Below are 12,110 nucleotides of genomic sequence, written 5' to 3'. Positions count from 1 at the left end.
TTAAGGATGTCTTTCTTCATACGTGGACACCAAAACAACAACTTCAGATCCTTAAACATTTTATTTTTTTCATTTAAGTATTTCTTCCATTTTTTCTCCAAATTTTTGTATTTAATATAAAGTACAATAATTTTATTTGATAATTTTAATTGAAATATAATTTTATTATAAAAAACGAATTATTTTGCGTGCAACAAGACGCTAGTATAAATGATGAAAAAATGGGTTTGAACACTATTTATAATTTTATTTGTGATTTTAAATTGAATTAATCAAACAAAATCATATTATAGTTCTGGTAAATTATATTGGCCATCTCTTTGATAAATCACAAGAGCTTATATATAACTGATTTAAGAGCTAGAGTTTAGATAAACTTAAACTTAATGTAATATATAATTGTGAAAAAATATAGTAAATTATATATTTGTGTATATATATAACTAGTTCAGTAGGTCCGAACCTCTTTGGGCCTTCTTGGGGCTTATCCGAGCTCACCAGTTCTGAGTTTTGATGTATTATGCTTAATTAATGGCACCTTAAATATGCTTTAATATTTAATTATGTAAAATAGAAATTTGAGTAACTAAAATATTTTTTTGATACACAACATTAATTATTGAGCTTCACCAACTAATCCGAGGACGCTACTAAACAGACATTATTTAAAACTTAAAGAAAAGTGCAAAAAATAAAAACATTCATTTCAAAAGGGTTGTGCACCAAACAACTGTAACAAAATCTCTCATCAAAGTTTTGCCAACATGCGTAAAAATTAAAATTAGTTTCTCCTCAAGAAAACTTTAACAGTGCACCATAAACGAAAGTTCCTCTAAGAACGCACTTGTTTATCTTCTCTCATCGAACAGGTTACTCAGCTTCGTGTCCCTCAACATACTCATGAATAACATCATTTACATCGTCATCACCTGCACCATTCAAGTATAGCGAGTTTAAAAACTCAGCTAGAAACCATCATTTCATAGCTAAAATATAACGTCCACCCGAGGACTCTATTAAACATACTATCTTATTTAAAAACAAAATGCGAAAAAATAAAAATTTCTTGAAGAGAACAACTGCGCACCAACAACTTTAATAAAATATTTTCCAACATGCAAAAATATAAAAAGTAAAACTTTTTGAACCTTCAAATAAACTTAAAAGATGCACAACATAAAAAGGTTTTCTGATAGCGCGCTCGTGCATCTTCTTCCCGCTTGACCGTCTACTCCACTTCATATCAATCAACACACTCATTGATGACATCATTAACTTCATCATTACCTGCACCATTCAAGTATAGTGAGTCTAAAGACTCAACAAACATAAATGTACATATTCATACATAATAAAATATAATGCATAGGCGTGACTTAAACATAACATAACATCATGCATTAAAGATCATGACATAAAAATTTCTTCAATAATCGTGATGGAATACATGCAATTGTGGTAATCATGTCTTATGAGCACATGGCATTCCCGTTATCATGGTTATTGAATAACAATGGTACATTTAGTTCGTGTTTTGGGATAAATGATGGATTGATAATTTGGTGGTTAATAAATGGATAATTTAAATATTGATGTCAAAGTGTGTTGTTTGGTGTAAATAATTAATTTAGAAATGGTAATATGTATTTTGTTTGGTGCACCTGATAAAAATATGGATTGGTAGGTATGAATCACCACTTTCCACAAATTCCCCTACTACATTTCATGATTCTTTCACGATTGACTGCTTATATCTCATTAATTTTCAATGCGTACCTAGGTATTGTTCCTAATCTCATTTCCCAGCAGCTTGTTGATAACACATCATTGGAATTCATGCGAAGATTTGATCTGAGGTATCTCGGACGATCTTTCAAGGGTAACGAAAAAATTTATCCTATGAATCACTGGATGTTAGTTATTTCGTATGCGCATTTGATGCGTGTTTGAAGATATTTATTTCTATAATGTTTTTAAAAAATTATGGAATATATGTCAATCCATGTACAAAGATGTTGAAGGTAAATAAGATAATTACATTTGATATTCTTTTCAATTAGTGTGAATTTAGTAGCCAGGAATTCTTATGGAGTTGGATTTTTGATTTTCAATCGTGTATCTAGACGAAACACAATCCCTAATCCCCAATAAATGACTTTGAGGTAAATTACAGGTATCCATGTATTTCCTTTTTTAGGGTCAACATTGGTAATTTGAATTCATTCTGTTTACAGTGTCCTTCTCTATCAGTACTTGTGGCTGGTGGTATGTATCCTACTTCATGGAACGATTTCCACTTCTTCATTCACCAAACGATAATTTAGTTGGGTAAATGGGTATATATATACATATAGCCAAAGAATTTTAACTTTGTGAAGACGGTGAAAGGAATAGATTCGAAAAGAAATGTTTTGTATATTCATGTTTTTTTAAAGCTATTTTATTTAATAATTTACAATAATGCAGGTATTAAATCTTCGGCTACTCAGATTGGATTAGTTTCTAAACTTTGCAAAGCGATGATCTGAAATGGTGATGTACTCAATTTGCACATGAATATATTTTTCTTGCAACTACTCCCCTAACACCTGAAATGGTGATGTATTCCATAAGAAGTTTTGTGAATTTCAACTAAACCCCTAACACCTGAAATTAAATGTCGTGACCAAGAACATCAACAAGCTTACCTAATTAATATTGCTTCCTGAAATTTCTTCTGTAAGACGTAAAGAAAAGAAAACATCTGAAAATCATGTAAATGCAACCAAAGTTCTTGGATATAATCGTCAACGATAATGGTGCATCGGAGTTACCTGCAAAAATAGAGGAGTTTATCGTAGAAAGAGGAATACCTTAATATTTGCCTTCAATTTCATCTGCGTGAATTGTGCAGAGATTTTCCTGCACGAAAATCCTTGAACCTGCACGCACCAATTAATTTCTTCCAAATGCATTCCAATAAAAATCCAACCATAAAAAAAAATTGGAAACATATCAAGATAATCTTTTTAAGCAATCACATCCCAAGATTGAACCCAAAAACACAACAAAAACCTCGATCATCAAACAAAATCAGATTTGGACTCTTTGAAACCCTTAAAATGATCCAAACTCTTAAAACATAATCAAGAACTCATTGAGAACGACCTACATAGCTTTTTATACCAGCTGGTTATGCCACAAAACTTTCACCATATTCACCTCCTTGTTCTTCAACTTTTGGACCTGACTATCCAAGATTTGAACAGGTCTCCTCATAGGACAAGTTATTTTTCCATTGCACTGGCTCGTGGCGAATCACATGGGAAGGGTTCGCGATATACTTCCACAACATGGAGATATGAAAGACGTTGTGTACACTTGATAATTTTGAAGTTAAGGCAAATCTGTAAACTCGAAACCCTCACTCTATCTAGGATCTCGAAATATCCTACGTACCTTGAACTCAGCTTCCCTTTCTTTCCAAACCTCACACTCCCTTCCAAGGTGACACCTTTAAACACACGTGATCTCTAACCTTGAACTCCAAATCTCTACGCCGCTAGTCGGCAAGGCTTTTCTGATGGCTCTGAGTTGTCAGCATTCTGTCTCTGATATTAGTTATCAGACTCACCGTCTGAGTCACTATTTCTGTTCCCAAAACACATCTTTCTCCAACTTCATCCCAATGTAAGGGATTCCGACACTTCCTCCCATACAACGCCTCATAAGTGATGAAACTTAAAATTTGTAATTATTTATATGTTAAAAAGTGTGTTTTAAAATTTAAGTTTAATTAAAATTATGAAGTTGTATTATTTTAGTGTTGTGTTTATATTTAAATGTTTTACTAAAATGTTGTATTTTACGGTTTGCGCAGGTTTGGTAAAAATAAAATTACTCAAGCTACAGAGGTCATAATGGAGTAATCTCAAAACCTGTAGAATCACAAAAGAGGCATCTTCAACTTTGTAGAAGACAAGAAATTCCAAAAACTTCATTACGATGATCAAAATAATCAAACATCAAAATGGAGACAGATTTACTTTTACTATGACCAGCTTGGAGTAAAAATATCATAAGTATTTCATAGTTTATCCAAAAGGGGTGAATGAGTTATCAAAACACATCTACAGACAAAGGGCTACGTGTTATATGTTTTGTGTAGAAGCAAAATCGGAATTCTAAGGCATCAAACATGCCAATTAAAGTTGGGTCAATGTATTGACATTCAAGGAGACAAGCACCACCAACTTTACTATTCCATATTTAATGAGTCTTGGACCCTTGCTCTCATTTGGCCTATAAATAGATGTGTTGTATAAGCTTTGTAGTGTGCAAGAGTGTAGAGAATTCTTCATTTGTAAAATAAATATTGTGTGTGTGAGAATAAAAGTTTGAGTGTGCAAGTTTCTCAAGTTCAAGTATGAAATTTCTTTTATCTTTATTCTTGAGTTTCATGTTCATGAAAAGCTAAATCTTTTTATGTCAAGGTGAAAAGGTTTCATTGTTGGTCAAGTAAGATTGTTTATATTTTGTATATTCTTTCCTTTTCTATTTTTATTTTTACTAATTGATCTTTATTTGTAGGTATAATTTTGGATGATTTGTTGTTATCTATTTACATCAAATGCTTGGTACCTTGAATGTGGTTACCTTGATTTGTTGTCAAATATGATACAATAAATACTACAATAATTATATACTATAAATATATGTATCTATTTATAATAAAGTCATATATATTATTTAGACGATAGCGTGACTCTGTCGGTTGTTCTAAATAATATATTGTGATTTGAACTAACTTTTACTTTCCGCAACTAACTTTTACTTTTCGCAACTAACTTTTACTTTCCGCAACTAACATTTACCTTTCCGCAACTAACATTTACTTTATCGCATCTAACATTTACTTTTCCGCATCTAACATAAAAAAGGTCATATATTTTATTTAGAAAATAGCGTGGCTCTGCCGGTTGTTCTAAATAAAATATTGTGATTTGATCTAATATTTAATTTTATGTCAATTTATATTTATGAATTTATATATATATTATGGGTACCATGTATTAAATATCGGTTAATCTGATATTAATATAGTGGGAACTATATTATATGATATATTTGTATAAATATTTAATTATTCTCTTATGTTTATTTTTATTTTAGTTTTTTTTTATTTATTTTTGTTAAGCAATCTTAAATAAACCAACAATGAACCTTTGAAGCCTTGACAATTTTATAATTTGTGTATTTGAAGTTTTATAATAATATTTTCATCTATAATATATCTTTGCTAAAATTAAACTTACAACATCCTCTCCGTGGATCGATCTCGTACTCACGAGTATATTACTTGTAGACAACCTACACTTGGGTGAATTACAATTTAAGTTGTAGCAATAAGGAGCCATACGAATAGTAGCTTGGTAACTATTTTTGTAGATGAACTCTACTAAAGGCAATTTTGACTCCCAACTTCCTCCGAAGTCGATCACACAGGCCCTTTGCATATCCTCAAGAATCTGGATAACTTGCTCCGACTGTCCATTTTTCTATGGGTGAAATATATACTGAATTCCAACTTTGTACCTAACCCACGGTGTAAACTCACCCAAAATATCGTGGTAAACCTAGGATCTCTATCAGTCACTATTCTGGTTGGAATCCCATGCAACCTAACTATCTCTCGAATGTACAATTATGCATATTGATTCATCGAGAAGTTAGTCTTAACTGGTAGAAAATGTTCTGACTTTGTCAATCTGTCAACTATCATCCAAATGGAATTCATCCCTTGTGGTGTAATCGACAAACCTACGACAAAATCCATGGTGACATCCTCTCACTTCCACGTGAGAATCGGTAACGGTTTTAGAAGTCCTGCTGGCCTCTGATGCTTGAATTTAACCTACTGACATGTCAGACATTCGTTCACAAAGTTAACAATGTATTTCTTCATATGTGGACACCAAAACAACAACTTCAGATCCTTTAACATATTCGTACTCCCAGGGTGTATGGAATACGGAGAAGTATGCGCTTCTGTCATCACATATTCTCTTAGTCTGTCCACTGCTGGCACCCATATTCTATCTTTGTGTTGTACAATCCTCTCCTTTACTGTATACAAATTACCACCTTTGTCCTCGTCCCTTTTCTTCCATTCAATCAACTGTTGTTCTGAAGCTTTACCTGCTTGAATCCTGTCAATCAGACTCGGCATTACTGTTAAATCTGATAAATTGAACTATTCCTCCGGCTCGACCAATTCTAACCTCAACCTCTGAAAATCCGCAATCAAATTTTGTTGAGTTTTCAATTGGTTCAAGGTCGTAGACTTGTGACTCAAGGCATCTGCCACTATATTAGCCTTACTTGGATGGTAGCTAATGTCACAATTGTAATCTGTCACTAATTCCAACCATCGACTCTGCCTAATATTCAAATCCTTCTCAGTGAATAATTACTTTAAGCTCTTATGGTTGGTGAATATCTTACACTTATCTCCATACAGATAATGCCTCCATAGCTTCAAATCAAAAACAACTGCTGCCAACTCGAGATCGTGATTCGGGTAATTTTTCTCGTGAACTTTCAGCTACCGAGATGTATATGATATACCTTGTCATATTGCATCAAAACAGCCCCAAAACACTCTTGGAAGCATCTATAGACACTACAATACGACCGATGTCTTCCGAAATCGCTAGCACTGGCACTGTCATCAATATCTCTTTCAGCTCAACAAAACTCTTTTCACACTGATCTGACAACTCAAAATTCACGTCTTTCCTGGTCAAAAACATTAGTGGTAGAGCTATCTTAGAAAAATCATGAATGAATCTCCGGTAGTAACCTGCTAAACCCAAGAAACTCCATATTTCGGTAACATTCTTCGGAGCAGCCCAAATCCGAATCGCTTCTACCTTAGCCAGATCAACTTCAATACCTCTTACTGAAACTAAGTGACCCAAAAATGCAATCTGATCCAATCAAAATTAACACTTAATGAACTTAGAAAACAACTATTTCTCCTTTAGAACTTGCAAAACCGTAGTCAAATGCTGACGATGTTCATCCAGACTATGAGAGTAGACCAATATGTAATCTATGAAGACAATGACTAACTGGTCCAAGAAAGACTGGAACACCCGTTTCATCAAATCCATGAACACTGCTGGTGCATTGGTCAACCCAAACGGAATAGCCAGAAACTCATAGTGGTCATATCGAGTCTTGAAAGTCTTTTTTCGCACATCCTCCTCTTTCACCTTCAACCGATGGTAGTCTGATCTAAAATCAATCTTGGAGAACATCACTGTCCCTTGTAGGGGTGGGCGTCGGGTCGGGTATCATTGGGTTCGGATAGTTCGGGTCTAGTACCCGATACATCGGGTAGCAAATTACACTACCCGAATCCGACCCGAAAATGTCGAGTACCCAACAATCGGGTACCCTACATTTTTGGGTAGGTACCTGCAAGTCGGGTACCCAAAAATTGAACCTGTCTTCTTCCTTTCTCTTTTTTTTTTAATAAAAAAAACACTTGTTATATTTTTCTCCTCATTCCCAAAAAAATCATAACTCATAATCAGCAAAAATGATTCAAATGGTGATACCATCCTTACCCGATTACTCCTAACAAATTTCTTAAAAATTAAGATTATCACTAAATAAACACAAGAAATAATAAGGTAGTTATAATTTATAACCCAATAAATCTATATAAAGAAATAGAAAACCGATTTTCATAAGTCTCGAGAGATCGAGTGCTCGAGAGTCGAAACTCGTGAGTGTTGTCTTGGAAAGAATTCATGGAGCCGATGGGTGAGAGTAATGGGTTGTGATCTTGCTCAAGAACTGTCCGACCGGAAACCAGGTCTAGGAGTCCATCCGTGGCCCATGTGGAAGAAAGGGGAAGACTTAGCCGATGGGATATTGCCGATTGGAGGCAAAGAAAAATTGAATAAAAGAAAAGGGATTTGGGCAAAGGGAAATTCCAGATCGGATGCATAAATGAGATGGGCAAATAACTATGGGCTTTCATTGTATAGGCCCATATTATATTTAAAAAAAATTAAAAAATACGTCGGGTACCCGATACCCAATCGGGTGGCAAAAAAACTACCCGACACCATCCCGACTTCCAAAATATTGGGTTTGGTTTCTACCCAAACCCGACTTTTTAAAAAACTATCCGACCTGATTGGGTTTTAATTGATCGGTTCGAGTCGGATACCCGAAACCCGACCACAAACGCCCACCTGTAGCCCCTTGCAACTGATCGGATAAATCATCTATCCTTGGCAGTGGATACTTTTTCTTCACTGTAACTCGGTTCAACACTCTATAGTCAATGCACAACCGCATTGTCCCATCCTCCTTACGGACAAACAATACCGGTGCACCCCAAGGTGACACACTCGGTCTGATGAATCCCTTGTCTAATAGTTCCTGCAACTAGTCCTTCAGCTCATTCTTCGCAGTCGGCGCTAACCTGTACGACACCTTAAAAATAGGTATGGTACCAGGTACCAACTCAATCCCGAACTCCACTTCTCTGGCTGGAGATAATCCCAGAACATCATCAGGGAACAACTCTGGAAGTCCCTCACCACTTCTACTTACTCCAATTTTGATCGAGACAACTCTTGATTCCCAGAGATACTTGCTAAATAACCCGAACATCCTCTGCTCAACAACTACCATGCTTTACCTCTAGAAATCACATGAGGCAAACTCTACATCGGTGCAGCATAGAACACAAACAATTCTCCACTCTGAGTATTCAAGAACACTGTTCACTGCTTACAATCTATGACAGCCTCATGCCGAGATAACCAATTCATCCCAAAGATCACATCAAAGTCTGCCAACCTTAGCACAAAAAAATCTATATACAACTCATGTTCTTGAATTCGAATCTTACAATTCCTCAATATATTGTCACTGTGCATTTCCTCCCCTGAAGGCAAAGACACCCTATGACCCGAAACCAACCTATCTAGTACTAACCCCAACTTAGCAACAAAAATTGCAGATACGAAAGAATGTGTAACACCCAAATCAGTCAGAACATGAGCAGAAAAACCTACAATAGTAAGCATACCTATGACAATAGTGGATTCGGGATCCACCTACTCCTGGGTCATAACACAAATCTGTCCTGTGATTGGTTCCTAGTACAGGAGAAAATCCTTCCTGAAATGTCCCTGCTTCTTGCAGATAAAACACAAACCAATCCCAACATGCACTGGCCGGAGTGGGACCTCACACACTTGGGACAAGCTGCTCTGTTCTCATTTTTTTGAAGCATTACCCACTGCTGTTCACGACCCTTGAGGTCGTGGCTGCATCTACTGCTAAAAGTGCGGCTATTGTCTTCCTTGGAACGGGGCATTGGACGGCCTCTTCCCACTGGGACCGTGCTGATCATGACTCTGATAGCTCGTCCTCTTGATCTATGCCTTTGTACTGATGTCATTCTTGTCATTCTCTGATAGCATCTCTTGATCCACAACCTCCCTATAAGTGACAACCCCACTTAATCGGACATCACGGTGGATTGCAGGATTCAACACCTCCATGAAATGCTTCAACTCTTCGTCCGACCTCTCCGAAATCAAGGGCACAAAGTACCGCCCTCTTTCAAACTTCTTGACATACTCTGCTAATACTCATGCTTCCCCGACGAATCTTCAAAAACTCTCTCGTCAGCTTATTCCTGGTGCTCACAGTGAAATACTTCCCATAAAACACGTCTTTGAACCCATTCCATGTTAGTGTGGTCAGGTTCACTGCAGATTGGGCCCCTTGCCACTAGGTGCGGGCATCAACCCAAAACATAAAAACGGCACAACTCACTCTGTCTATATTGTTAACTTCATGATCTCAAAAATGGTCTCCAGTGACCTAATTTACTCCTCACCTTAAACCAACGAATTTAAACCATCCATTTCGAGGTGCTTAGGGCATCCCCAGATGTTCCTGGCAGCCACAATAGGGTCAGCAACACCCTATAACTCGCTCGGCCCCAAGTACTTAAACTGCTTGAAAATGGGGTTGGTAATAACTATAGGGCGGTTATTACCACCGTTGGCCACTTGAGCCTACAATAACTACTTAATCAGCTCCCTCTGGGCACAACTATGTTCTTACAGTATTGTGGCTAATCCCACGAGTTAGTGGTTGTTCTGATCATTGGCATCATTGTTGTTCTTTCCCCTACGTGCAGCTAGAGCTGTCAGACGGGCCAATCCATGGTAGGGCGGGCCGGCCCACAAAAAACCCACCATTTGGCGGGTCGAAGGTGGGGCGACCCACCATCTCGACGGGCTGGAAATCCTCACCTAACCCAACCCAACCCAAGGTGGGTTGCGGGTTAAATATGTCGGTCCGTGGGTTGGCTCACTACAAATAAAATTATAAATCATTATAATTAATTATAAATTTCATTTCATAAATAAATATTAACAGAAACATATTAATAAAATTTATAATTATTGATTTCACACGTGTAAATTTTATATAAAATAATTAATACAATACAAATCACAACTTTCATAAAAAAATTACATTTATATATAACCATAAAAGTAATACAATAAAGAAATTCCAGGCCCGTAGACCCGCCTTTATTTGGATTGAAAAAAATTCAACCCAACCCACTTAAATTTTGTGGTGGAGCGGGTCGACCTGGCGAGCCTAACCCAAATTGACGGCTCTACGTGCAGCCATAATCCTTGAAACGAACCTCTTACCTCTAATATTTAAAGGATATTAAGATGATGAGGAATTTTTTTTTAATTCGGCATGACCTATCTACAACTCTTAAAGCCACCTGTCTCAACAAAAACACCAAGGATGCAAACAAACGAGATAGAAATTAGAAATGAGAAACGAGCATGAAACAAATGAAAGTGGTTCAAAATCACAAACATCAAAGTCTAACAATCGAATAGTTTAACATGCCAAAAAAATTGATCTAGAAGTTCTTAAATTTACATCTATCCAATATAAAAAATAAAATACATCAAAACTATACGTTTAAATAACATCTGCGGAAGACTGATCATATATCGGAGGAATGTGCCAAGCCCGCATCGCATTCTACTCAAGAGTCATGTCCCTCGATCTCATCGAAAATCTAACCTGCACCAAGCAAAGTAATGAGTCTAAAGACTCAATAAGTATAAAGCATGTAATAACAAAGAATACATAATACATGCACACGAATTTTAAAATAGTTGTACTCAAAATACTTTAAAACTTTCCTCGGAAAAATGCTTGAAGTTAAATGGAGATAAGACTTGGAACTTTAAAGAAATCGCATACAATGAACTCACGCAACTTTAACTCAAACTCACGCTTGAAACTTTAACTTTACTCGTGCCTTTAAACATAAAATTTCATAAACTTTAACTTTAAACTTTTCTCTGTGAATTTAGATCCTCGATTGTGACCTTTTGTTTTGATCGATCAATGGCTACAGTACTATGCCGACAAGGAAGCCGAGATTTCTTCCGACCCCACATTGCCCTCTAAATTGGTAGTGGAACCGAGATACCTCCCGACCCCACACTATACGTCTATTTTATCAAGTGATCCGAGGTGTTACCTGACCGAGCATTGCATTTTTTATTTGGCGAGTGAGCCGAGGTGTCCCCCGACGGAATATTGCACGTCTGATTTGGCAAGTGAGCCGAGACATCCTCCGACCGACATTGCACGTCTATTGTCACAATCAACTTTCCTCATTCAAAACTTTTACTTTAACTCAACCTCAAACATTTACTTTTCTCAACGTCATCACAAACTTTCAATTGATTCGAAAACGCAAAGGTCTTGTGCTCGGCTGGTTTAAAACTTAACTCAACTCGAATGATTGAAACAACACACCCGAATACTGTAACACCCCAAATTTATCTTAATTGAGTTTATTTGAGTTAATCTTAGATTATAGAATTCAAGAGCCGGTTTATTTTTAATCAGGGTCTATTTTTAAATTTTCGGAAATTTCAAAGACTAAAATGCAAATAGGGGATTTGTTATAATATCTTAGCTCCTTTGACTAGTTTTCATTCTCCTCCATCTCCTCCAACACGCCATCCACAATTGTTGAAGAG

Source organism: Henckelia pumila, chromosome 4 (genome assembly GCF_033568475.1).
Source record: "Henckelia pumila isolate YLH828 chromosome 4, ASM3356847v2, whole genome shotgun sequence".
In the NCBI taxonomy this organism is placed as follows: Eukaryota; Viridiplantae; Streptophyta; class Magnoliopsida; order Lamiales; family Gesneriaceae; genus Henckelia; species Henckelia pumila.
Note: the sequence above shows the minus strand (reverse complement) of the source record.